Below are 5,377 nucleotides of genomic sequence, written 5' to 3' on the forward strand. Positions count from 1 at the left end.
ATCTTAGTGTCATCAGCAAATTTGAACAAGGTGCTTTTTACCCCCTCGTCCAAGTCACTGATGAAGATGTTGAACAGTGCGGGCCCTGGGGGACTCCACTGCCCACATCCCTCCAGTTCAAATAAGACCCATCCACCACCACTCTCTGGATGCAGCCCTCCAGCTCAACCATTAAGCCCCTGCTCTATGGAAAGACAAGAAGGAATATCAGCCAGAGCCAGCAATGCAATTACCCCTTTCTGTGCTTAAAGCATGTGAAGACCTGTTGCTCTTTGAGCTGCTTAAATGGGATGGGGGTAGGTAAAGAAATGGGATGTGGAAAGGAAATGAGGGTGGAGGAAGGTTATTGAAATGAAGGAAATCAGCCCCTGAGGGATAAAATAAAAAGAAGTAAAAATAGAATATAAAAAGAAATAAAGAGGAAGTAAATGAAAAGAGGTCTCATGTTTTAATACATTTGGATTTGGGATTGTGGTGCAAGGCATGCTGGTTATGTTTCCCAGGATGGCTAGGAGGTGCCAGCAGTGAGGGAAGGTGCTTTTGAGGCAGCTACTGCCGAAAGGAAGCCCCTGCTCACAGGGACCCAATCTGACCTCCTAATTTGTCCCCATCTAGATCCTACTCCTAGGCCCATCCATGCTCTGCAACCTGGCTAGCTGATATGTGCTCTGCAGGCTGTTTGTATGGGGTTGCAGCCTTGGGGGTGTAACTGTCACACCTCCAGGGGTGAGAGGGGGAGTTGGCTTGGTGTTAGACCTCCCCTCCCCCGGGGCAGTAGAGTTCAGGGGGTAGAAAGTCTGTCCACATAGAACACGGGGGTGGGAAAGGGGACACTGCATCCTGAAATGCTGGAGGACTGCAATTTGGGTGGCTCACCTGTGGGGTGTAGTCATACCGTAATGGAGCACAAGCTGGGTAACACAGATTAGAGATAAACCTGCCCTGAACTGACATAACTTTAAGCCACCTGAAGTGTGCTCAAAACTATTTTCAGGTGTTAATGTATGGTCAATCTAGGAGTTAAGAGCTCCAGGAGCCACTGAAAATTAACGTGTAGCAAGGCCCTGACATTAGCAAAAGGGGAACACAGTGCTTGTCAGTCAGGGACATATCTACTGAAATCCTTCCGCACACTTCCAGCCCCCAATCCTTTGCTCTTCCCTCCCTTCAACCTCTGAAACCTCTCCTTTTGAGGTTGGCTAAAGCAGAATTTCCACATAGCAACATGGTGCCTCTTTCTTTTTCAAACAGCCCCAGTTGCCACTGCAGAATCTAGCAAATGGAGACAGGAGATGGGAGTCATGAGATCAGTGACCCAGCCCTCACACTGCGACTGACTTCCTGTATGGTCTCAGTCATAATACTTTCTCTTTTTGTGTCAAAGATATTATATATATTAGTTTTCTACAGGTAAAAACACAGGTCTCCTATGACAAAGCCTTGTACTCAAGGATCCTATAGACTGTACAAGCTGAGTGTCCCACTATAATTACCTTTGAAGAATCAAAGATAGTATTTTTTACTGGGACAATCATGGCTAATTCAAATTAACTGCCATTCATTTCAGGGATAAGCTGCATGTGTCAAGCATTGTGCTGCTCTTTTTTGGTCCAGGTTTTGACGCCAATCAATCAGAATGGCCAGTGTGTTTTTAGCCTAAGGTATATAAGTACCTGGTCTCTGACTGGCCATGTTATGAATGCAGGGTAGATAAGATCCTTGCTTCCAAGGTTCAGAGAGACAAACTACTGGGATGCAGTGTGTCAGACTAACCTTACAGGAGAACTGAAGTTGAACAGGACTTTGGGTGAAGCACGAGGCACACTTACACCAAAGGTAGGGTAAATAAAACAGAGTTGTTCATTCAAAGAGCAACTACATCTGTGTGTCACTGAAGATTCAGGGCCAAATCCAACACCGTTTGTTGATGGTGGGTACAAGCCCAATGATGTTAATGCCCTTTTATTTCAAAGATGAGTTTGCAGGTCTCTAGCAAAGAAAAAGACTAGCAGCCATCACCTCTTTAAGAAAGCATTAGTATACAACAGGGGCGGGCAATTATTTTGGGCAGAGGGCCACTTACCCAGTTTCGGCAAGCTGTTGAGGGCTCCATGTGTAGCTGTGCCCCTTGACAAGTGCCCCGCCCCCCTGATTGCCATATTCCCACCCCCTAGACCCTGACCTTTGCCACCAGAAGTCCCTTCACTTGCCCCCAGAAGTACTCCTTTCAGCAAGGGGGTTTGCCATCTCAGAACAAGAAAAATACCAAATTATAGTCTAAAAATCAAACACCTACTACAACATTCATTAATTTGATTTCAAAAAATATTTTTGTCTGTTCTAGTTTACATGTGTTTGTGTAGTGTACACAGAGGTGATTGTATAATAGCTTAAAATGAAGTCTTATGCTTGTATATTGTGGGGGGTATGGAAAGTGGGTATAGGTTTGTAGGGGGCTGTGGGTGTGGGGATATTTGGGGGGGGGGGGGGAGGGGGGTGTGTCTGTGGAGGTGGGGGTGTGGGGTGAGAGAGCATGTGGGTGGGTGTGTGTGGATATGTGGGGTGTGGATAGGTATGGGGTTTGTGGGGAGTTGTGTGTGGTGGGGAGGGTGGCTGGGGTGTAGGGTCTGCATGTATGGTAGTGCAAGGGTGGTGCGGGTGCATGTGTATGGTGGGGTGTGCGTGTGGGACTCACCTTACGACCACACACACACATACACACACACACAGAGTCCCTCCCTACACACACACACACACACACACATGTACACTCCCTGGGGTACCAGTACAGCCCTGTGCTCCCTGGTCTGGCAATGCAGCCAGGAGCCACATGGTGCTGGAGAAGTGAGGGGGCAGAAAGGCAGGGAAATGTCTGGGGGTAGGGCAGGGCTGGGCTGCTGCATTCCTGCTGAGATAAATGTAACAGGCAGCCAGGAGCAGATAAATATTTTCTAAATGTTTTAGGGGCCCTATGGGCTGGATAGAATGGCCTGGCAGATTGCATCTAGTTTGCGGGACATATTTTGCCCACTCCTGGTATACAAACATGCGAACTATCTGACCTTGAATGAAAGTAGCAGAAGAGCATCTATGACCTTTGCTTTTAGCACTTTCCCACCTCACTGACTGCATCCTTATGACCTTTCCTGTGCAATGCATGAGAATGAGGCATATGACATTAACTAAAGAAGCCAAGGGGATGAAAATTATGGATAGTCACCACTTGACAAAAAGGCACTCTGATATTAAGGATAGTAGGATAGGAAGTTTGGTGGCATATAAGAAGCTGTTAGACTAGACTAGACTAGACTAAACTAGACTAGATGACACCACACAGCAAAGGTTTGCTTTTGCTTAAAATTAGGAGAGGAAAGTAATGAAATATTGCTGACAAAGACTGTCAGACCTGAAGCAGAACACCTGTCAGGATCTCAAATGAGTTCAGGAAAAACAAAGCTAAGGTACTCCTTCCTGCACTAATTTACTCTACATGGATTTACTCTGTCCCTGGAATACAGGAAAACAAATGCAACTTTCAGCCATCTTTGATTTCTCTTCCTTTACACACAGAAGGGATGAAAATGATACTTAGGCTTGCACTATATGTTGGGACAAGTCACTTTGGGAGTACCCCTAAGTCTGTTCTCCATGGACCTACAGATGAGAGAGAAATTTTCAATAAATAAGCTAGTGAAAGAGTATGAAACATATTAATCCAAGGCTCATGCTGGCCTGGTACACAACAGCCCACTTTTATGTACCAATGTACTCTTCTAGAACTCCTCTCTGTGCAGTGCCTCTGCTTTTCCAGTGCTTGCTCACCAGGCCTCCATCTCTTCATTGTTCGTAAAACAAGGATTTCACCATTTCTGAACACCCATGCTGTAAAATCAATTCAGCGGCTTCCTTCCATCCTCCAGTCAGGAAGCACTGTAGCAGCTGCATAGTAATGTGTCTTTCCTGAACAAATAGATTAGACAAATAGGGACATCTATGTAATGCATATGTAATACCTCTAGCATTGTAATACCTAGACATCAACAGAACCATTCCTATAGAGGGCTTTGTCTATCACGTCTTCGCTAAATTGGCAGAGGGCTCCAGAGGGAATGGTATTTAGGGTACAATAAGTGAATGGTATGGAAGAAGGAAGGCCTGGCAATTTTTCCCCATTTCTTCCTAGGCTTCTTTGGAGATGGAGGGCAAGTTCTCAATCTAACCAAGCAGAACTAGCAGATTTTTAGAAGTAAGGAGCTTCCCCACCAAAGCACACAGCTACCAACAGATGTTGGGAGGGATGGCAGTACACCTAGGATTTAAGTGCTGCAGTTGTTAGCTTAGGAGCAGGGGCTCATGAAGGATTGAGTCACATGCATAAGCCTGGAAAAGGACCCTTGTTTGGGTTTCCCAGTTCATTGGTAAGACTAGTATCATTGTATCTCAGTTCTGAGTGCCTTCAGGAATAACAAGTCCACAGTCTTATTTGGTATCTTATTCCACTACTAAACTAAATATTCCTTTCTGCAGCCTAACCCTGTCCATTCCTTTTTGCTTACCCCCCCCCCAGTCCACATTGAAAACAATTGGCCCGGATTCTCTTAATTTCTCTTCATACATCAATAGCACTTACCCCTCGTATCAGCTTTCCCTCTGTCAGACTGATCATGTCCAGCTCCTTACATACCTATCCTCAGCAGTCCTATTTTAGTTTTGCAGAATCACATTTGTTCTACTGAAAAATGACTAAAGTGTCTCTCCAGCTTCAGTGAATAATAAAACACACCAGAAGACAAAATAATAATTAACAATTTAGCTAAAAATAAATCAGCGTGTGGAACAAACTCTCAAAGCCGGTAGTGAAGGCTGCAACCCTGAATACACATGGTGGAGAAATTAGCTAAGCGCTTAGATGGGGAAAAAAACCTCCAGAGAATTCATAAGTGGATGAGCAAACTGTATGAGGATGACCATCTTTTCTGACTGAATTTGACTGCCCTGTGTATTAATCTTGACCAACCTCCTATAAGTGACCTAACACATTGAGGAGCATCAGAAGTCAAGATGTCTGGGCTACGGTGAGACAAACAAGGTCCACTAGAATGCAGCAACTACTTTTCTAAGGTAAGATTGGTTTGCTGTTTTCTGCTAGGCCCTGAGTCTCATAGTTTGAGGTTCCAGGTGGAAGAAGCTTTCTCTTGATGACAGAAGATGTTGATAACTAGCTATTACTACATCCTTATGACATCCCTCTTGTGATATTTGGAGCTGAAACAATGGAACAAGCCGAAGCAACACACACATATACATGCGCATGCACACACACACACACACACACACACACACACACACACACACACACACACACACACACACACAC

At 45.1% G+C, this 5,377-nt stretch overlaps 1 protein-coding gene across 1 annotated transcript in view; it reads right to left on the minus strand.

Annotated features, from left to right (window-relative positions):
- GAP43 (growth associated protein 43) overlaps positions 1–5,377 on the minus strand; it is a 79,564-nt gene that overhangs the window by 47,698 nt on the left and 26,489 nt on the right. The gene's annotated exons all lie outside the window — the stretch shown is intronic.

The sequence above is a fragment of the Crocodylus porosus genome, unplaced genomic scaffold (assembly GCF_001723895.1).
Source record: "Crocodylus porosus isolate Cpor-Errol unplaced genomic scaffold, CroPor_comp1, whole genome shotgun sequence".
NCBI lineage: Eukaryota > Metazoa > Chordata > Crocodylia > Crocodylidae > Crocodylus > Crocodylus porosus.